This window comes from Sus scrofa, chromosome 3 (assembly GCF_054392235.1).
Source record: "Sus scrofa isolate SSC_HxYL_T2T_F1_AM1 chromosome 3, Sscrofa_HxYL_maternal_Yorkshire_Landrace_v2.0, whole genome shotgun sequence".
Taxonomy (NCBI): domain Eukaryota; kingdom Metazoa; phylum Chordata; class Mammalia; order Artiodactyla; family Suidae; genus Sus; species Sus scrofa.
Genome location: NC_139385.1, coordinates 20,857,573 through 20,880,990, shown reverse-complemented (window position 1 = coordinate 20,880,990; position 23,418 = coordinate 20,857,573). Strand labels below are relative to the sequence as shown.

General features: G+C 46.8%; 1 protein-coding gene across 1 annotated transcript in view; it reads left to right on the top strand.

Moving 5' to 3' along the window:
• The window catches only part of HS3ST4 (heparan sulfate-glucosamine 3-sulfotransferase 4), a 507,434-nt gene that overhangs the window by 46,155 nt on the left and 437,861 nt on the right, over positions 1-23,418 (top strand). The gene's annotated exons all lie outside the window — the stretch shown is intronic.

Below are 23,418 nucleotides of genomic sequence, written 5' to 3'. Positions count from 1 at the left end.
CACCCAGCAGGGAGGGGAGAGATGTTTTCAGCGGGGCACTGGCGTGGTCTGCTCTGTGACTAAAGATCGCTATTGTGTCTAAATTGTATTATGTTCATGTCTCGTGCAGCGTGCTCTGCAGGTGAGGTCTAGCATTTACAGTTCTGGACACCACCAAAAAGAAGTGAGTGTTTATGTAATTTTTTTTTTTAATTTTTCTTCTGCTGCACCTGCAACATGTGGAAGTTCCCAGACCAGGGATGGAACTTGTGCCACAGCAGTGACCCAAGCCACAGCAGTGACGATGCTGGGTCCTTTACCTGCTCTGCCACCAGGGAGCTCCAAGAAGTGTGTGCTTTCAACACCACACAGTGCTCTTTGGGATCCTTTTAGATGTTTGCATTTTCCATAGCCATGGATCCCCTGATTCTTTCAGGACTGTAGATACAGTTAACCATGCATCACACAATTTTTATTTAAATTTCGTTTTTATTTTTGGTATTTTTTGTCTCTCAGGGCTATACCCGCAGCATATGGAGGTTCCCAGACCAGGGGTCCAATCGGAACTGTAGCTGCCGGCCTGTGCCACAGCCACAGCAATGTGGGATCTGAACTGCGTCTGCGACCTACACCACACTCAAGACAACACTGGATCCTTAACCCACTAATTGAGGTCAGGGATTGAACCCGCGTCCTCATGGATGTTAGGCGCACTAACCGCTGAGCCACGAGGGGAGCGCTTACATTTTGTTTTTAAAATTTTGAGTTGATGTTTTAAAATGATAGTCGATTTACAATGTTGTCCCAATTTCTGCTGTACAGCAAAGTAACCCAGTCATATATATATAATATATTTATGTATTATATATAAAATATATAAATATATATTTAATATATAACATATAATACTATATAATATATTATATAGTATTATACACATACTATATATTAAATAGTATTATACACATACTATATATTATATATTACAAATATATAATATATATTTTAATATATATTAATATATATTTATATATAATATATTTTAATATATAATATTTAATATATATTATATATATACACATTCCCTTTCTTATGTTATCTTCCAGGCTGTTCTATCCCAAAAGACTGGATATAGTTCCCTGTGCTATACAGTAGGACCTCATTGCTTATCCATTCTAAATGGAATAGTTTGCCTCTACTTACCCCAAACTCCCCATCCATCCCATTTCCCTCCCCTCCCCCTTGGCGGCCCCAAGTCTGTTCTCTGCGTCTGTGTTTGTTTCTGTTTTGTAGATAGGTTCATTTGTGCCATGTTCTGGATTCCGTATAGAAGTGACATTATATGGTATTTGTCTTCTCTTTCTGACTTACTTTGCTTAGTATGAGAATCTCCAGTTGTGTTGCATCAGGCAATTCTCAGGACTGACTTCATTTCACACGTTCCTGCTCTCCGATGCTCTAGGCATGTTTCTTCGTGGCTGTCCTTACTTTTGAGCTGGATCTCGCCATCTCTGTAAGGACAGATAAGTGCCCACCTTGAGAGCGACCCTGCTCTGTGTGCAGTTTGGAGAAATCTCAGTCGTCCAGCCAAAAGGTATATGCAAGCTGTTTTGTTTGGTTTTATTTTTTTAAGGCTGCAACATTGTTTTATTTTTGATGGTGAAAGATTGGGAAGCACCTAAGCAGGAGGAACCTGGCTGAGTAAGTTACGGCTTATCCACAGAAGGGATCCAACGCAGTGGATAGAAAGAATGAGACAGCACTGCCAGAGAGATGTCGAATGATCTCCATGATCTATGGTTGATGAGAAAAAACAGGCTTCAGAGACGTGTCTAGCGCAAACCTTTGACACTGTGCACGCCTCTTTCTAAACTCCTATGGGTATATTACTTCTCTTGAAATTGATAAAGGAGGGAATTCCTGTTGTGGCTCAGCGGGTTAAGAGCCGGGCTAGTATCCATGAGGATGCAGGTTTGATCCCTGGCCTTGCTCAGTGGGTTAAGGATCCGACCTTGCTGTGAGCTGTGATGTAGGTTGCAGACGTGGCTCAGACCTGGTGTTGGTGTGGCTGTGGCGTAGGCTGGCACCTACAGCTCCTTTCAGTCTATAGCCTGGGAACTTCCATATGCTGCGGGTGCAGCCCTAAAAGGACAAACATTTTTTTAAAAAATTAAAAGATAAAATAGGTAATGGAAAAGGTAAAGATGAGTAAAGTGTCTAAGATACTTTAGAAAAAGATCCATTGGGAGTTCCCATTGTGGCTCAGTGGTAACGAACCTGAGTAGCATTCATGAAGATGTGGGTTCAATCCCTGGCCCTGCTCAGTGGGTTAGGGATCCAGCATTGCCATGAGCTGTGGTGTGGGTTGCAGACAAGGCTCGGATCTGGCGTTGCTGTGGCTGTGGCGGGCAGCTTCAGCTCGGATTCGACCCCTAGCCTGGGAACTTCCATATGCCCTGGGTGCAACCCTTTAAAAAAAAAAAAAAAAGAAAAGCAAGCAAAAGATCCATCAGAAAAACACCTCAATTGTCTGAGACTGATACTGTGTTGCTTCCAGTTGAGCATTTTGAGCAGAATCCTCCCAGGGTGGAGGAAATCCTTCCCCAGCCCTTGGTGAGCAAATAACTTGGAAAGAGTTCACTGCCCTTCCCAGAATGTCCATCCATCAGCCCATGGACACCTGGGGAGAGCCCAAATCATTCAATCATACTAATCCATTTATTTATTAATATTTTGTCTTTTTAGGGCCACACCTGCAGCATATGGAGGTTCCCAGGCTAGGGGTCCAATCAGAGCTGTAGCCACCGGCCTACACCAGAGCCACAGCAACGCAGGATCCGAGCCGCCTCTGCAAGCTACACCGCAGTTCATGGCAATGCCAGAGCCTTAACCCACTAAGCAGGGCCAGGGATCAAACCCGCATCCTCATGGATGCTAGTCAGGTTCAGTAACCGCTGAGCCATGATGGGAACGCCTCAATCACATTAAGCCATTTAAAGGGAGGCCTTTTCAAAGCTGAATTATGCCTGTTGGAGCCCCTCATGACTAGAATTACGATCAGCTTCTAGGGGTGCTGATCATTCAAGTATTTTATGGAAGACCGAAACTCTAAAAAAAAAAAAAAAAAAAACTCATATGCGCAGCCAGACCCCTGTGCACACGCTTTAAAATAATAATGTCAGTATTTATGACTTCAACATTAGGAACCTCGTGGACACGCTGGGGTGCACTTGAGGTGAGGGATTTTGGCTCCAGGTGGAGACCTTGGGCATAAGTGTTACACACGTTGCACCGCTTTCTACCTGAATTCGACGTCTCTTCTATTCTGATTGGATTTTCTGTAGATTTAGATTCAAGTTTTGGCACCATTCTGACCAAGGCTCAAATCTCAGGACTGCCGGATCCTAGCTGTGTGACCTTGGGCTAATTGCGTGGCTTCCATGAACTAACTTTATTTATGTATTTATTTATTTTTATGGCTGCACCTGCGGCATATGGAAGTTTCCAGGGCTAGGGATCAAATCTGAGCTGCAGCTGCCGGGCTACACACAGTCATAGCAACACCGGATCTGAGCTGCATCTGCAGCCTGCAGCACAGCTTGTAGCAACGCTGGATCCTTAACCCGCTGATGGAGGCCAGGGATGGAATCCGAATCCTCATGGACTCTGTGTCAGGTTCTTAACCCTCTGAGCCACAAAGGGAGTTCCTGAATTTTATTTTATTAATTAATTAATTAATTTATTTATTTATTTTTTGTCCTTTTAGGGTCACACCTGCAGCATATGGAGGTTCCCAGGCCAGGGGTCTAATCGGAGCTGCTGCTGCCAGCCTATGCCAGAGCCACAGCAACGCAGGATCCGAGCCATGTCTGCAACCTATACCACAGCTCCCGGCAGTGCCGGATCCTTCACCCACGGAGCGAGGCCAGGGATTGAACCTGCAACCTCATGGTTCCTGGTCAGATTCATTTCCTCTGCGCCAGGACGGAAACTCCCTGCATTTTATTTTTGATCTTGCAAAAGGGAAATGTATAATGCCTTTGCCATAGAACTGTTGACTGGGTTCAAGGAGATAAATTATATCAAGTCTGTAGCCGGATGGCTGCCCCTTTGGAGATCCTGGTTGGCTGAAAGCTATTTCTTGTTAGGATGCTGTTCTGGGAAGAGAGGCCTCCTGTTAGGAAGGGGTTAGTGGGAATTAAAGAAGGTTTTGGGGGGCTGTGCAGGACTGGGAGAGGCACAGCAATTATACCTTCAGGAAGGACTCAGACCCAGTGGGGAAGTGGTTGTTCAAACCGAGGTTCTAGGAGAACCTCCTGGATTTGTTTCTTTGTGTTTTCTGTTTTTCAGTATTGACAGCTAAATCTTTAAAAAGTTTTAATCCTATGGATTTGGGGGCGTGAGGGAAGAATCTGAAGAGGTAGGGCCCCACCAAGGAGCCAGGCTGGCAGCAGCCAACCAAGGAATTCAGTGAGAAAACTAGGAGCTCCTTCCTGGGCTCTTTTCCTGAAGAAGAAATGGGACATAACCATGGGGTTGCTGGTTCAATCCCTGGCCTCAGTGGGTTCAATTCCAGGCCTCAGTGGGATCCGGCATTGCCGTGAGCTGTGGTGTAGATCACAGACCAGGCTTGGATGTGGTGTAGGTGTGGCTGTGGTGTAGGCCAGTGGCTACAGCTCCGATTCAATCCCTAAGAGGTGCCAACTCTGAAACAATCCTATTTTTATGTCTTGGACCATACCTTTTCCCACCTTTAAAAAATTGTGATGAAATCAAAATAACATAAAATTAAAAAAAAAAAATGGGACCCAGTGTTTGGAAAACAACCCTGGGCATCTCATGGTGTGAAATCCTGTGCTTTCCTGCACTGGCCACAACTCCTATATGTATGCAGAGTGACCCCTCCAAAATGCCAGGCATCCTGTGACCTCCACAGCACATTTTGACTTGGGAGATGCATCAAACCGGAACTAGCGCAGGTTCCATCCTTGTTTGATAAAGTGTAGTTAGGTTTAGCAATACCGCCTGGGGAGATGCCCTGTGGCTCAGCAGCAGTGGACCCGACTGGTATCCGTGAGGACGTGGGTTCAATCCCTGGCCTTGCTCAGTGGGTTAAGGAACTGGCATTGCCGTGAGCCTTGGTGAAAGTCACAGACGCAGCTTAGATTCCGCATTGCTGTGGCTGTGGCAGAGGCCAGCATCCCTAGCTCGGATTTGACTCCTAGCCTGGGAACTTCCATATGCCCCGGATATGGCCCTAGGGAAAAAAGATTAAAAAAGAGAAGAAAAGAAAAGAAAACAGGAGTTCCCGTGTGGTGCAGTGGAAACGAATCCGACTAGGAGCCATGAGGTTGTGGGTTTGATCCATGGCCTTGCTCAGTGGGTTAAGGATCCGGCGTTGCCGGGAGCTGTGGTTTAGGTCACAGACGCAGCTCGGACCTGGTGTTGCTGTGGCTGAGGTGTAGACCGGAGGCTATAGCTCTGATTCGACCCCTAGCCTGGGAACCTCCATATGCCTCAGGTGCGGCCCTAGGAAGACAAAAAAAAAAAAAAAAGACAAAAAAAGGAAAGAAAACAGTATCACCCGGGCAGGCAGAGAAGCCATAGAGAGGAGGTTACTTTCTGGGATTTCAAACCCACAGACAGATTTCCGAGTACAAATTAGCGATGACTCTTGGATTGTAAGAGACTTGACGCATCAGATGCTCCCTCCTTCCTTTCCTTTCCTTGTTGTCATGGGGACTTCCTTCCCCTGACTTATTACATGTTGCACTTCAGCAAAAAATTTTATTGCTTTGGGACCATCGAGTCCCGGGTGGGGCACGTTTCACTGCTCGCAGTGTCCTACGCAGAGGTAATTTCTTTCAAATGATTTTTGCTTGAAGTGGTTTCCAATGACTTGAGAAGGGTTAAGGGGATGAATGGAGCCCTGGGTTTCTGAATGTGAGTCAGGCCTGGTGCACGGCTGCTCAGCTTTGCTGGAGCCTTGCACGTGGCTGTCCCCTTGCTTGGGGGGGCACGTACATAGCAAGCAATCCATTTTATTCTCTCGTTGAACCACCCAAAGAAAGGAAAAAAAGGAGGGGGGCATTCCTTAATGCTATAATCCCTGGAAGTCTCTTCCAGATCACTTTGGAAAATTTTATTTTATTTCCGAAGTGGAATGTTTTCATCAAAAGGGAATAGTTATGGTTTCTCAAAGGCGGAGGTTAATCGTTGTCCTGGGGAATGGTTATACAAAGCAATCTCTTTGCCAGGGCATGCTGGAGCCTTAAATGATGTCTTGGCTGTTGCATGGGCAGCTTCTGATTTTTATCTATTTTCGAGGCTCTTGTATACATGGTATTTCCTTTCCTGTTGTTTCTCTGAGCCCAAACAGTCAGAAATTTGGCACTGGAACACTTCCTTGGGTGGTTTTCTTCTTGTTTCATTTTATTCCTTCCCTCTATCCCTCTCCCTCCCCCTCCCTCCTTTCTTTCATTCCTTTCCTCCCTCCATCTCCCCGCTCCTCCCCTGCTTAGGTTGGGGGTCTCCAGAACCACCTTCGTGTCTGATGATTTGCAAGGAAGAATCACAGAACTCAGAAAAGCTGTTATAGGGAGTTCCCGTTGCGGCGCAGTGGTTAATGAATCTGACTAGGAACCATGAGGTTGCAGGTTCGATCCCTGGCCTTGCTCAGTGGGTTAAGGATCCGTCATTGCCAGTAGCTGTGGTGTAGGTTGCAGACACGGTTCGGATCCTGCGTTGCTGTGGCTGTGGTGTAGACCGGCGCTCCGATTCGACTCCTAGCCTGGGAACCTCCATATGCCGAGGGAGCGGCCCAACAAATGGCAAAAAGACAAAAAAAAAAGAAAACCTGTTATACTCACAGTTATGGTTGATTACAGTGAAAAGATACACAGATCAGCAAAGGCAGGAGTTCCCACTGTGGCGCAATGGGATCAGCTCTATCTCAGGAGTGCTAGGACGCAGGTTCGATCCCCGGCCTGGCACAGTGGGTTAAGGATCTGGCAATGCGGCAGCTGCAGCTTAGGTCTCATCTGCGGTTCAGATCCCTGGCCTGGGAACTCCATGTGCCATAGAGAGGCCAAAAGAAAAATTAGCAAAGGTGAAAGAAATAGAGTCTAGGAGAAACCAGATTTGAGCTTCCATTGTGCTTTCCCAGTAGAGTTGCACAGATAGCGCTCATTTCCCAGTAACAAGGTGGACAGGAGTTCCTGTTGTGGCTCAGCGGAACTAGCGTCTCTGAGGATTTGGGTTCAATCCCCAGCCTCGCTCAGTGGGTTAAGGATCTATCATTGCCACCAGCTGTGGTGTAGGTCACAGATACGACTTGGATCTAGCATTGCTGTGGCTGTGGTGTAGACCCGAAGCTACAGCTCCGATTCGACTCCTGGCCTGGGAACCTCTATATGCCTCAGGTGTGGCCCTAAAAAGCCAAAAACCAAAAAACAGAAAAACAAGGTATGACGCAAGTCCTAAGTATTTCCAGCCTGGGAAGCTCCCTGAGGCTGAGGGTCTGGGAATTGGATTGGGGGCCAGTCGCCTAGACATTCCAAGGAGGGCCCTTGGAATGACCTTGGCTACTCAGCCTCCAGGACCTGTCCTTCCAGAGGCCCAGCTGACATGGGGTGGCCCGGGGCCCCAGGCAAACAGAAGTAACTGCTCACTGTAAACCATAAACTGGTTGGCATGGGGTCTGATGACTCAGGTATCCACTCTTGTCAGTCAGGATCTTCCAAGGGCTCAGAGTTATCTGCCAGGATGAGGTCAAAGGTCAGTCTTTTCTTTGGTCTGGGCAGGGATTGGGGTTGGGGACCTCAAGCCTGCTGAGTAAATCCTTTCATGCACGCTCCCACAGTGGCATAGACAAGTTGCTGAGAAAGTAAAGATGCTTCTTCATATTATCTGCAAATCTGAAGACTTAATTGGGGCCATCAGAAGAACTTGCTTTTCTCTCTCCGCTGTTCCACAGTGAGCAAACCATTTTGTTAGACTCTCCCTGGAAAGGATAACATCTTTTCATGATTTTTGCAAAGGAGCAGTTTAATCCTATCGGCACAGTAGTTTCAGTTGACCTCTCCTGACCCAAGAGAAGGGTAGTGATCTTGCAAAACCCACAGGGGTGTGACTAGAGGTGGCCGGCCCCTCTCTTAGGGCCCAGGAAGCCAGTGTCAGTCAAAGTAATCGGATCAGGCTTTCCAATTAAAAAATTTTTATTTTTTTTTGCTTTTTAGGGCTATGGGTATGGCATATGGAAGTTCCCAGGCTAGGGTTCCAATCAGAGCTGCAGTTGCCGGCCTATGCCACAGCCACAGCCACGCAGGATCCAAACCACATCTATGACCGACACTGCAGCTCAGGGCAACGCGGGATCCTTAACCCACTGAGCGAGGCCTGGGATCGAACCCACATCCTCATGAATACTAGTCGGGTTTGTTCCTGCTGAGCCACAACGGCAACTCCAGGCTTTCTCTTTTTGAAACATACGTCTTAAAAAACAAATAGGCTAAAGCAAATATTGTAGGTTTCCCTTGTCTTCCTTTCTCTAACCCCTTTCCCTGCTCTCCACCCCCCCCCCCACATCCTAGGCACCAGGTGACCATGAAGGGAGATTGCCAGGTAGGCAGTACTTTTGGGAGGCAGTTGACATCAGTTTGCTTTTTGCATTGGAGGAATTCTGTTGGCACATGTCTGTTCAAATAAATGGATACTCTCATCCCAATGGCTCCTCTGGGGAACCTCATTGATATGCCTTCTCTTTGGTTGACCCCTGTACCCCTGCCACCCAAACACTGGGAAACACATGATTATTTTCATGCTAACAAGCACTGGAGAGCAGCAAGCTTTTTTTTTTTTTTCCCCTTTAGTTTTTCACAGTGATACCCATTGACCTTCAGCTGGCATTCTGGGTGTCGCAGTGAGTGGTCAGAGCCTGGGTGACCCAGTGGAGCTCTTGTCACCCCAAAGAGGCCTCCAGAAATGGGTTTTAGCAATAAGCTCGTGCAGTCTTGCTGGATGGTACAACATAACTGCACAAGCATCCCTCTGCTTGAATAGGATCCGTTAGATTTCTGGAAGAAGGCAGGATGGCGTCGATTACGGGAAGCCCTGTATTTTGTTTATTTATTTATTTTTAGGGCCACACTCACGCAACATGGAAGTTCGCAGGCTAGGGGTTGAATCAGAGTTGCAGCTCCTGGCCTACGCTGCAACCACAGCAACGCCAGATCCTCAACCCACTGAGCGGGGCTAGGGATGGAACTCATGTCCTCACGGATACTAGTAGGGGTCATTATCGCTGAGCCACACTGGGAACTCTGAACGTCCTGTATTTTATTTTGTTTTTATGTTTTTGTCTTTTTGTCTTTTCAGGGCTGCATCTGAGGCGTATGGAGGTTCCTAGGCTAGGAGTCCAGTTGGAGACACACCACAGCCACAGCAACTCAGGATCTGAGCCCCGTCCGTGATTACACCACAGCTCATGGCAACGCCAGATCCTTAACCCACTGAGCAGGGCCAGGGATCAAACTTGTGTCCTCATAGATACTAGTTGTGTTCATTATTGCTGAGCCACAATAGGAACTCTGGAAGCCTTGTATTTTAATTTGTGTGTGTGTGTGTGTGTGTGTGTGTGTGTGTGTGTGTGTGTGTGTGTGTGCGTTTGCAATTTCTTGGGCTGCTCCCACAGCATATGGAGGTTCCCAGGCTAGGGGTCTAATCAGAGCTGTAGCCACCGGCCTATACCACAGCCACAGCAACGTCGGTTCCGAGCCGTGTCTGCAACCCACACCACAGCTCACGGCAACGCCCGATCCTTGACCCACTGAGCGAGGCCAGGGATCGAACCTGCAACCTCATGGTTCCTCGTCGGATTCGTTAACCACCGCGCCACGACGGAAACTCCTGTATTTTAATTATTGATCTTGCTCTTGTCACTTTCTAGCTGTGGGACTTGGGGCATGTCATCTAACCCTTCAGGCTGTCATTCCCTACATGCAGGTGACAAGAGTACCTCGTTCATGGTGCCGTTATACTTATTAGTGGAATCGGACGAGGAAGGGTTTCTGCACGGTGCTTATTAGCACATAGCACACAGCCAGGTAATGGCCACATCCATTGTTGCCGCCATCAGTAGTAGAAATAATTCAAATTATACATTGTTACCCCGCTGATACTGAACTAAGGAGCTGCATACCTACTACCTTGCAGATGGAGCAATGAAAGATGCCTTCCTAATAAGACAGTCTCTGAGGTCCATCCTATGCATCCCACTTCTAGAACCTTCTGCTGAGGCTTCTTCTTCCTCTAGGATACGGGGCAGTGGGAACAGGGGATGAAGTATTTTCGTGATTATCACAATGGACACATGTGTATCTCCTTCTTTGAGAAGTGCCAATATGTTGCCAATCAGTTGGTAATGTGAGATCAACTCTTAGTCTTTTTGGCTGTTGTTCCTTGGAGTAACCTTGACTCTTCCCATCCTGAGCTCAGATAACTGGAGGTGTTGTTACCTAGCCTCCTTTCCCAAGCATCTGGGGGTGGGGTGACAGGAGTTCACGGGGAGTCCCCTGTCTGCCTGGAGACCCCGTACCCAACCCTCGTTACCCTTCTGTAATTGGATCTGTTTCCTCGGGTACCTGAGCATCAAGCTTGGTCAGGTGGCATCACATTTACCAGGTAGTCAGTGAGACTGTCTCAAGCGACTCAGTTCTCTTGGCTCTTAAAGAAGCTGCAGGGGAGGAGTTCCCGTCGTGGCTCAGTGGTTAGCGAATCCGATTAGGAACCATGAGGTGGTGGGTTCGATCCCTGGCCTTGCTCAGTGGGTTGACGATCCGGCGTTGCTGTGAGCTGTGGTGTAGGGTGGTGGCTACAGCTCTGACTAGACCCTTAGCCTGGGAACCTCCATATGCCTCAGGAGCGGCCCTAGAAATAGCAAAAAAAGACAAAAAAAAAAAAAAAAAAAAAAGCTGCAGGGGAATTGATCTCCAGTCTAGGCTCCAGGATTAAGCATCATGGTGCTGGAATTTAGCCTCTATCCTGTCCCCCATTTTTTAAAAATAAATGTTTGGGGAAAAAATGACTGCCCATCCATAGGTCTCAATTTCTCTTTCTGAAAAATGATGGGGAAGCAGAGGAGCCTAACTTGGTTGACAGGTGAGTCCGATAGTCTGGGTGCATTTTAGGTTCTGTTCTTTGAGCTCCAAAGCTCCTTGCAGTGGCATGTGTTGGGTATGATAGGTACAGGTTGCCTGAGTTCCAGGGCTAGGGGCTGCTCTGTGATCTTGGACAAATTATTGAAACTTTTTTTTTTTTTTTTTTTTTTTTTTTTTTAGCAAGCAGAGTCTTTATTACAGGAAAGCAAACAGCTCCCAGGACAGCTGGGAGGCAGAAGAAGAGTCCCCTTCTCTCTTGTCCTATAGGGGCTTTTAATCCCTTAAAGATGGGGGGTACCACCATCACGGGGTCCAGAAAGATGTGGTTTTCTCCCATTGGCCTTGCACAGTTACCTATAGCAGTCCTTGTCCAGTAGGGGTCTTAGGGGTGGAAATATCCTGTATTGAAATTTTCTATGCCTCAGTTTCTTCTACGAGAAAAATACAGGTAGTCATAGTATCTATTGTATGCTCATAACAATAGAGATTTGCTATAAGGACTGAAAGGGGCTTAGAGTGGTACCCGGCATCTGTAGTGGATGCTGCATGGCTGACGTATTATTAACTATAAAGGGATTAAGTTCACGTTTACAAAGAAACATACTCTCTCGAAATATTTTTTTCTTAATATATTTTTTTCGTTTTTGGCCACCACAGCATATGGAGTTCCTGGGTCAGAGATCAGATCCGACCCACAGTTACAGCCTACACTGCAGGTGCGGCAAGGCAGGATCCTTTAACCCACTGTGCCGGGCAGGGGATCGAACCTGCGTCCTGGTGCTGCCGAGAGGCCACAGCGGAATTCCGCCTCTAAACATTTTAAAAAAGTGGCTCTCTTGGTCTATCTTTAGAGGCATTTATTTACTAAAAGAAAAGGAACAGGACCATGTGATCCTAAGTTTGCTGACCTTTGACCTTGGTGCAGGGACCACAGCGGGACCTGCGGAGGGTGGGAGATTTCAGGCTCCTTCTAAAGGCAGAGACTTTACTCTCTCCTGGCTCTTTGCTGCCTATGCCATGAGGACTCTCTTGGTTTCCGTTTTGAAAGAAAAACCAGAGATCCGAGTTGTTCCATGAAACCTTCCAATTTTTTAGATGGTTACAAAAGTGTACAATTGCAGGATGGGCCAAACAGACCCAGTTGTGTGCGACGCCTGGCTTTGATCTCAGACCTCAGGCACCCATCTCCTCATTTGTTGCAACGAGGAGGATGTGGGCTTGCAGAAGAGCCTGGCATGAAGGCACAGGTAGACTTGGGGTGGAGCTGGGATCAGAAACCAGGTTCTAACTCCTGAGCTCAGGGCTGCCTACCGTCACCCCTGCACCCAACATGCAATACTGTGCACATCAGTTCCAGGCACTGCGTGAAGCCCTTCGAGGACAGTGGAGCCCAGGAAAGACACACTTCCTCCCACTTAAGGGGTTTACAGGGTAGGGGGGCCCTCGGCCACAGACATGCCATCATCCCCAGCCCTTTCGGATTGCCCTAGGAGGCTGTGTGTAACCTGAGTAATGAGCACACCTATGGGACCTGGACAGGTGAGCTAGTGGATTCAGGGGACCCTTCCTATGTGACACAAATCCTTTCCCAAAGGAGCCTATATGAGAGAGAGAGAGAGAAGGAGGGACCTAGAAGCCAAAGGGAACTTGATGGTGGGGATTTTCAGGCTTTATTATAAGAGCGGTGATGGGACCAGTACCTACCTACACTGGCTCATAGAGTTTTCTTTCTTTCTTTTCTTTTTTGTTTTGTTTCGTTTTGTTTAGGGCCATACCTGCAGCATATGGAAGTTCCCAGGCTAGGGGTCGAATCAGAGCTGCAGCTGCCGGCCTACACCACAGCCACAGCCACATGGGATCCAAGCTGTGTCTTCGACCTACACCACAGCTCATGGCAATGCTGGAGCCTTAACCCACTGAGTGAGGCCAGGGATGGAACCCGCATCCTCATGGATACTAGTTGGGTTCATTACTGCTGAGCCACAGTGGGAACTCCCCCATCGTGTTTTCTTGTGCATTAGACTTTATTCCCCCTGGGGACACTCACGCCAGGCTCTGGAGGGCTGACCTTCCCAGGAGTCCTGTCTACAGTGTGCTTTGTGAATTTCGACCCAGGCTTTGATTTAGAAACCCCTTGGCAGTGCAACAGATTTCCTAGGGTTGCCGTGTGTACATTTCTTGGTGTCTTCGCATTGAAGAGCTTGGCTGCCTGCCCCTTACACTCTTGTAGAAGAAGTCGCATTCAAAGCTTGGGTAAGAGGCCGACACAGTCCACCTGCCTGAAGATTTACACCATCAGCGTTACCGGATAGGCTAATAAGTACACAGGTTTCCCTCGCGCCCCGAAAGGAGAGCACGAAATGTTTTGTAAGCGGAAATGGTGTAAAGCGAAGAAGCAATTCCTGCAGGATGCATCTGGCCCAGGGATGCACAAACTAAATTGAGATAAAGCACAGATAACCACAGACTCAGTCAAAGCTGTGGGGGCTTGATGCTGAGATGCTGAGCATGGCTCCTGGAGGAGGTGCTTCGTGGTGCCACCGGCGCTGCAGGGGGTGTTCTCTGCCTTTGTAATGACCAGGCTCGCGGCAAAACAAAACCCAAGAGCTTCCTGCTTTTCTCCTTTTTTTTTTTTTTTTTTTTTTCCTTCATAGCAGCAAAAATTCTCTTTGGATTTCCTTCTGTTTGCAAACATAGGTAGCCATGTAGGTCTTTTGTAAAGTCGAAGTAGCATAAAGCAAACTTTTGAAAATGGGGGATCCCCGCATAGGGTTTGTGTAAGTCAGGGCTCTGTCTGTTGCTAATGACATCATCTTTCCCCCACCAAAGGGATCTATTTGTTTAACTCACTGAAAAACCTAGCATTGTGGGGAGGGTTCAGGCAAAGCTGGATCCAGGGTTTTCAAAATCATCTGGGCCCTGTTTCGCTCTCCTTCTTGGCTCTACTTTGGTTTCATGCTCAGTCATGCCTCCTGTATGTGGTGGCTGCCAGTAGTTCCAGGCTTCCTTTCAAATGGCCCATCCATAACAGAGGCAAAGGGAATGTGGTTTTCTCGATAGATTCAGCAGAAGTTGATAATCTATGTGGGAAAAGAATCTGAAAGAGGAGTTCCCGTTGTGGCGCAGTGGTTAACGCATCCGACTAGGAACCACCAGGATGTGGGTTCGATCCCTGGCCTCGCTCAGTGGGTTAACGATCCAGCGTTGCCATGAGCTCTGGTGTAGGTTGCAGACTCGGCTTGGATCCCACGTTGCTGTGGCTCTGGTGTAGGCTGGCAGTTACAGCTCCGATTAGACCCCTAGCTTGGGAACCTCCATATGCCGCGGGAGCGGCCCAAGAAATGGCAAAAAGACAAAAAAAAAGAATCTGAAAGAGAATAGATATATGCATATGTATGACTGGGTCACTTTGTTGTACATCAGAAATGATTACAACCTTGTAAATTATACTTCAACAAAACTTAAAAAATAAAGTTGTTGAAAAGTACAGAGCATGTCAAAAGTTTTAAAACCATAGTAAAAACTGTAACGACCAGAAAAAAAGACAAAGGAGTTCCCATTGTGGCTCAGCTAGGAACCCAACTAGGATCCATGAGGACATGAGTTTGATCCCTGGTTCCATTCAGTGGGTTAAGGATCCGGCGTTGCTGTGAGCTGTGGTGTAGGTCCCAGACAAGGCTTGGATCCTGTGTTGCTGGCTGTGATTGTGGCTGGCAGCTGTAGCTCCGAATCGACCCCTAGCCTGGGAACTTCCATATGCTGCAGGTGTTGGCCTAAAAAGCAAAAAAGCAAAAAAAAAAAAAAAAAAAAAAAAGGAAAACCAAACAAACCAAACAAAACCCCAAAAAGAAAAAGAAAAAAAAAAAGGCTGATTCTCGTTGGCCTTGATTGGGCTACATCCCTGAACCTGTCACCGTGAACCTGATGGCGCAGACCTGGTCTGCCTGCCCTCCCTGGAATTAGGCTGCAAGCATCTGGCCCCAAACAACAGGGACCAAGAAGAGGGAGGGATATTCCTCAAAGGCAAGTTGGGGTTCTCATTACTAGAAGATCCAAGAATCAAACCTAGGCAGAGAGGCTCTGATGCTCCAAGTTCCCCGCCCAAGATACTGTAACATTTGAGTTTTTAAATAACTGACCTCCATCCACCTTTATAGAGCTTTTCACACAGCCCTCTCCATCTGTCTTACTGCGAATTTCATCACTTCATGCCTCACAGTGGCCTCCAGATGGGCCTCTCTGTGGCATCTGAGCAGAGGTCAAAGGGTATTTTCCAGGGCTGTATTAGGGTTCTCCAGAGGTCAGAACTGCCAGTCTCTATCTTTACTGATATCTATATCTATACCTGTATCTATATCTATACCTAGGTCTATATCTATACCTATATCTATATCTGTATCTGTATCTGCATCTATATCTATACCTGAACTATATCTGTATCTATACCTATATCTCTACCTATACCTATATCTATATCTGTACATACATCTATATCTTTACCTTTATCTAGATCTATACCTATATGTGTATTTATACCTGTATCTATATCTATACCTGTACCTATATCTGTGTCTATATCTATACCTGTTTCTGTATCTATACTTGTGTCTATATTTGTATCTATACCTGTATCTATATCTATACCTATATTTCTACCTGTATCTATATCTGTATCTATACCTGTACCTATATCTATATCTTTACCTGTATCTATACCTATATCTCTATTTATACCCATATCTATATCTGTATCTATGTCTATACCTGTACCTATATCTGTATCTATCTATACCCATATCTGTATCTGTATCTATATTTATACCTGTACCTGTATCTGCATCTATATCTATACCTGTACCTATATCTCTGCCTATACCTATATCTATATCTGTACCTGTACCTGTATATCTTTACCTGTATCTATATCTATACCTATATCTATATTTATACCTGTATCTATATCTGTATCTATATCTATACCTGTACCTTTATCTGTGTCTATATCTATACCTGTTTCTATATCTATATAGAAAGATGTGGATTTATTATAGGAATTGGCTCTTGTGGTTATGGAGGCCAGGAAGCCCCATGAGCTGCCGGTTGCAAGACAGAGAACCCGGAAAGCAGGTGGGACGTGATTCATTCCAAGTCCAAAGACCCACGAATCAGGGGGTGCTGATGTCTGAGGGCAGGAGAGGGTGGGTGTTCCAGCTCAGGCAGAGAGGGCAGGTGTGCCGTTTCTCCATCTTTGTTCAGTTCAGCCCCTCACAAGATTGGACGATGCCCCCTCATTGATGAGGGTGGATTTTACTTTACCCAGGCTGCTGATGCAAACACCCTCTCTTCTGAAAACGCACTCACAGACACACCCAGAAATCACGTTTTACCAGCTCTCTGGGCTTCTCTGAAGTCCAGTCGGGCTGATGCTTAGAGTGAACCATCACAAAGGCAGAGTGAGGGAGGTTGATGGGAGGGACGATCCCAAAACACAACGTTGGGAGCTCCCGTCGTGGCACAGCGGAAACGAATCGACTAGGAACCACGAGATTTCGGCTTCGATCCCTGGCCTTGCTCCATGGGTTAAGGCTCCAGTGTTGCCGTGAGCTGTGGTGTAGGTTGCAGACTCGGCTCAGATCCTGTGTTGCTGGGGCTGTTGTGTAGGCTGGCAGCTGTACCTGCAATTCCATCCGTAGCCTGGGAACCTCCAAATGCCTTGGGTGAGGCCCTAAAAAACATAAAGACAAAAACAAAAAACAAAAACAATGTCAGGACGTGTCTTTGAGGATGTGACCAGGCTTGGTCATCGTATTCCTCCAGAGTGACCTCAGCCCTTTAAATTTTGAACAGTTCATTCGAAGGGAGGAAGGAAACCTCACTGAGAGAAGTTACATGTTCTGTGAATGGGAGTTCAGCGTGTGGATTCGGAGACTGTTGCTGTGAGATTCTGTGCTGTATAAGACACATAAAATTCCTGGCACTCACTGGATGCTCCGTAAAAGGTCTCAGATTTCTTGGAATGTGTAATATGGCCTCTTAAGTCCCATGATCGCAAGGAATAGAGCACAGCTCATTAAGCCAGGATGGTACTTTTACAGTCAGAATTTTACAATTTCAGATTTATTGGGAAGAGCGTGGTCATGCTTGGGTTGGACATTCCTCTTCCATCGCTCACGTATTCCTACATCAGAAAAAATAAAATGAGACAAATTGGTCCATGTATCCCTAACATTGCCTATTCAAAGTGTGACCCTTGGAGGTCCCGTCGTGGCGCAGTGGTTAACGCATCCGGCTAGGAACCATGACGTTGCGGGTTCGATCCCTGCCCTTGCTCAGTGGGTGAAGGATCCGGCGTTGCCGTGAGCTGTGGTGTGGGTTGCAGACGTGGCTTGGATCCCTCGTTGCTGTGGCTCTGGCGTAGGCTGGCAGCTACAGCTCCGATTCAACCCCTAGCCTGGGAACCTCCATTTGGCGTGGGAGCAGCTCAAGAAATGGCAAAAAGAAAAAAAAAAAACAAAACACAACAAAGTGTGACCCTTCTAAGCACCCCCCCCCGTTGGTATGTTCTTCGTGCTATTGTTCTTTTTTTAATTTGATTTTATTTTTAGTAGAATACTGTTGATTGACACTGTTGTGTCAATTTCTGCTGTAGAGCATAGTGACCCAGTCATATATATGTATATACACACTAAAACGCATGTATATACATTCTTTTTCTCATACTATCTTTCATCATGTTCTATCCCAAGAGACTGAATACAATTCCCTGTGCCATACAGTAGGTATGGCTCTTAATTCTACCCAGGCTGTCGCTCTGGCAGCATTTCTTAAAGAGGGCTGCCTCTTTGCCCCTAGGATTTTCTTCCGGACGGCTACTGATTTTGACGCCCAGGCTCAGGCAGTGACAATATGTCACAACAAGTGTGAGACACCTTTTGATTTCAGATAGGTTGAATGGTGCATAATAAAAACCCCTCTACATTTCAGGATTGATGAAATATAGTCGTTTGTCCCCTTTCCTCTGCTCCTCCTGGTTTTGCTAATTGTGGCACCAGGGCAGCACCCTGTCATCTCGGTGCTTGTAGAATTGCAGCCCTTTTCTTGAGACTCTGCAGAAAGTGTGTGGGTACCTGGGGCTTCTGAGCGCTGCTCATCCTCTGTCTCTGACATGGGATCTTGCCAGCTGTCAGCATGCAAACTCAGTGTCGCAGCCAAGCATCTCTATGAACTCAGCTCTCGTTTCTTTCTCCATCACTCATGATGCGCCAAGCACCCTGGCCTTCTCCCTGTTCATTGCACAGCCCAGGTTTGTTTCTAACGCAGGGCCCTGGCCTTTGTTCTTTTCTGTATCAGTGGTTTCAGCCAGGGGCGTCATGGCCCTTCCTCTAAGGAAATGAGTGAGCACATTCTAGGCTACCCCAAGGACTTACAGAGGGGACCTTACAGATATGAGCTGGGTGGGGCCCGGGATGCTAAAAGTCCTGCAATGCTCAGGACAGACCCACACAAGAAAAACAGCTCCCTGAGTTCCCATCATGGCTCAGTGGTTGGTGAATCTGACTAGGAACCATGAGGTTGCGGATTCGATCCCTGCCGTTGCTCAGTGGGTTAAGGATCGCAGACGCGGCTCGGATCCCACGTTGCTGTGGCTCTGGCGTAGGCTGGCGGCTGCAGCTCCCATTCGACCCCTAGCCTGGGAACCTCCACATGCTTCAGGAGCGGCCCAAGAAATGACAAAAAGACAAAAAAAAAAAAAAGAAAAACAATTCCCCACCCAATGCCGATAGTACTCCCTTTAAGCAAACCTGACATCAGTGGCTTTTGCCCTGGACTTTGTGGCTGTCTGTCCCTTGTTACTCATTCTTGTGTGAATGGTGTGCTCTAGAAGTGTTCAGAGCACAACCTGCCTGCATATAGGCTGCAGCCCCGCTGCCTCTAGCCCGAGTCACTTTCTGTCCAATGGCTTGGTTTATTCCCATTGAAGCGCTTGTCCCTGCCTGAGGTTATCTTGTTTATCTGAATGTTATCATTATGTTCATTGTAGTTCAATTGACTTACAGTAAGTACTGCATTAGTTTCAGGTGTACAGTATAGGGAGTTGATATATTTATAGACGGTACTCCATTTAAGGCGGGCTATATGCTCTGTGCTATACATTACCTCTTTGTAATTTATTTAAATAATTTATTTGTTTTTGGCTGCATCCCAGGCATGTGGAAGTTTCTGGGCTAGGGATCAAACCCATGCCATATCAGCAGCATGAGCGACTGGCAATACCAGATCCTTAATCCACTGCACCACTGGGGAACTCCATTGCTGGCTTATTTATTTATTTATTTTATACCTAGTAGTTTGTATCTCTTAATCCCCTTCCCCTATATTGCTTCCACCCCCCCCCCCCACACCAAGCTTCTCTCCTCTGGCAACTGCTAGTTTGTTCTCTGTATCTGTGAGTCTGTTTCTGCCTTTTTTTTTTTTTTTTTTTTTTTTTGTCTTTTCCAGGGCCACACCCGCGGCAGATGGAGGTTCCCAGGCTAGGGGTCTCATCAGAGCTGTAGCCGCTGGCCTACACCACAGCCACAGCAACATGGGATCCGAGCCGCATCTGTGATCTACATCATAGCTCATGGCAATGCTGGATCCTTAACTCACTGAGTGAGGTCAGGGATCGAACCTGCAACCTCATGGTTCCTAGTTGGATTCGTTACCCACTGAGCCATGATGGGAACTCCCTGTTTCTGTTTTGTTATATTCGTTCATTTTATTTTTTAGATTCCACATATAATTGAAAATAGATGCACCCTGGCTGATAGCTGCATAATTACTTTATTATTTATTGTTTGTGTCTTTCCACCAGTGTAGACATTCCACAAGAGCAAGGATCATGCCTATTTTTTTTTCTTTTTCTTTTTAGGGCTGCACCCGCAACATGTGGAGGTTCCCAGGCTAGGGGGTCTCATCGGAGCTGTTGCTGCTGGCTTATGCCACACCCACAGCAACGCCAGATCCAAGCCACATCTGTGACCTACACCACAGCTCAGGGCAACACTGGATGCTTACCCCGCCGAGCGAGACCAAGGATCAAACCCGCAACCTCATGGTTTCTGGTTGAATTCGTTTCCCCTGAGCCACCACAGGAACTCCCAGGATCACGCCTATTTTGTTTACTGCTCTATCCTCAGCATCCAGAACAGAACCTCACACTGAAATATGGATTGAACAAGTGAACAAACAAAGACTCAGAATTGGCTGCTAATTGTCTCCAGCCTCCAATCAGATAGGCAGCTATTTGTAACCTGCCCGCTTTCCCTGTCTTCTCTTTAGAGAATGACACACTTAAAAAAAAAAAAAAAAAAAAAAGCGAAAACCAAAAATAGAACAAGCACCTCAAAAGAAGACTCCCAAAGAGTTAGTTGGCTGTCGTGGTGACTGTCTGCCATTCCTCAGGAACCGTGTCATGGCTCATCAGTGTCAGAGTGAATTGGATGGGTGATGTCTTAAGCTGATTGTTTCTTGCAAAGCACTTTCTCGGGCAAGGCTCCCTGGACATCTCTGTCTGTTTGGGATGGCAAGACGTGGGGAGGATTATGAAGTGGTTATTGAAAGATGTCCTTTCCGCTTAAGCTTTCTTTGAGATTCCAAGCGTGAGATCACATGCCTTTTTTTTTTTTTTTTTTCTTCTTTTTCTTTGTCTTTTTGCCTTTTCTAGGGCCACTCCCATGGCATGTGGAGGTTCCTAGGCTAGGAGTCTAATTGGAGCTGTAGCCACCAGCCTACGCCAGAGCCACAGCAATGTGGGATCCGAGCCGCCTCTGCAACCTTCACCACAGCTCATGGCAACGCCAGATCCTTAACCCACTGAGCGAGGCCAGGGATCGAACCTGCGACCTCATGGTTCCTAGTCAGATTCGTTAACCACTGTGCCACGACGGGAACTCCACACGCCTTTTGATTGTGAGGGGAGCGCTGCTCTTCCGGCATTGACATCTTCCTGCGGTTGAAGTGATCCCAGTATTGGCACCTGGGAGTTCCCGCTGTGGCTCAGCGGAAAGGAATCTGACTAGTATCCATGAGGATGTGGCTTTGATCCCTGGCTCAGGGGGGCAGGGATCTGGTGTTGCTGTGGGCTATGGTGGTAGATTGCAGATGAGGCTCAGATCCTGAGTTGCTGTGGTTATTTTGTAGGCCAGCAGCTACGGCTCCGATTCGACCCCTTAACCTGGGATGGGAACTGCCATATGCTGTGGGTGCGGCCCTGAAAAGAAAAAAAAAAAAAATTGGCACCTCTTCAGAGCTTCCTCCAGAAGGAGAGAGAGGAGACTTAGGTGATACATTTAACCAGTGCTCAGGGTGCCTCCTCTAAGCCCAGGATGCGTTTCTGCCCGTTCCCTTAATGTAAATATTGGGCTGCTCTGAATAGGTCCGGTCTCTTAGATGGAATGAGTCTCAACGATCTTAGGTTCCAAGTGACTCCTTTTTTGGGTGTTCAATTAACCTGGTCACAGTGGGCACAAACAGTTAGTTCTAAGCAGAGCTGCGATTGGCAACCAGATATTTGGGTTGCGGATTTCCTTCATGTAGAGGAATCTTGATCTCGTGGTGGCTGATTTACACTACAGCAGGTGGAGTTCCCGTCCTGGCTTGGCGGTAACAAACCTGACTTGTATCCGTGAGGATGCGGGTTTGATACCTGGCCTCGATCAGTGGGTTAGGGATCCAGCTTTGCAATGAACTGTGGTATAGGTTACAGTTTTGGCTTGGATTCGGTGTGGGGCTGTGGTGTAGGTTGGCAGCTGCCACTCCAAGTCACCCCCTAGCCTGGGAATTTCCATATGCTGGGGAGAGGCCCTGAAAAGACCAAAAAAAAAAAAAAAAAAAAGAAGTCAATCAACTGCGCCAGATGAAAAGATCACATAAGAAGGATCACTCCTTGGTGGCAAGCACTTTCCATGCCATGTTCTCACTCGATCCCAACAACCTGTGACTACGTCATCCCTTATATAGATGAGAAAATTGAGACTTACAGAGGTTGGATGACTTGTCCAAGGTTACACAGTGTGAGAGCCAGAGACTCTCCGATTCCCTGCCCGCCAAAACCCATGTTCTTGTTTGTTTTTTGTTTTTGGCCACACCCATGGCAAGAGGAAGTTCCTGGGCCAGGGGTCGAACCTGGACCATAGCGGTAACCAGAGTCAGAGCAGTAACAGTACGGGGCCCTTAACCCACTGAGCCACCAGGGAACTCCTCAAACCCATGTTCTCAATTGCTATCGTGGATAGAGTGTCCTCCTCCCCCCATTATTTATTTTTTTAATCTCTGTTTGCTAAGATCAAGGGAAAGAAAGAATATATGAGTAAATATAGGTGAAGGATATGGTGAGAGTTTCTCATTACTGAGCCTATCATAGATTTTTAGTTCCTGTCTAGAATCTGTCACTATTACATTTTTGATTATGCCATACAGTTTGTGTCTGTGCGTGTGTCTGTGTGTGTGTGTACTTTTGCGAAAAGTCTTTGAATTGAAGAGATTGCTATTTTTGAATCATTTGTCTTCTTTCCTTCTCATGCAGGACTTTAGCAAATGTTGCAAAATTCATTATACACAGACACTTTTCCATCCCATTTTGCATGTGAACATCAGAGATGGAGCATAAATTGTTTTTTTTTTTTATTACTTTAAATGATGTACTCCTCAGTCTTTTTTGTTTTGTTTTGTTTCTGTATAAAGGAAAGCATTTACCTTGCCAAGATTTGATTTTAAGCACTAGCACTGCATTTCCTAAAAGGATGTATTGGAGAAAGAGGAGCGGAGAGGGGGAGAGAAATGGCAATGGGCCAGATTGGTAGGGTTGGTATGTAGCTGAGCAAAGGACTTTGAGGGTTCTTCTTCTCAGTGACCTTGATCGAACTTCAGATTCAGTAAGTTTTCAAAACAAACAGAGGCGCTTACATCATCTTTCTTTGAAACAATAGTAACACGTGCTCTGCGGCTTATAAACCCCCCTTACCTGTATCATTTCACTTAGATGATTCAAATTCAGTGAGGTTTCTTTCTATCAAGAAGGTGCCTGGCTTGGTGCCAGGGGCTGCCATATAGGGAAGCACTTTTCCTTTTTTTAAAAAAATCTTTTTAGGGATGCTCCCGCAGCATATGGAGGTTCCCAGGCTAGGGGTCAAATTGGAGCTGTAGCCACCGGCCTACACCACAGCCACAGCCGCACCAGATCCAAGCTGAGTCTGTGACCTACAGCATGGCTCATGGCAACGCTGGATCCTTCACCCACTGA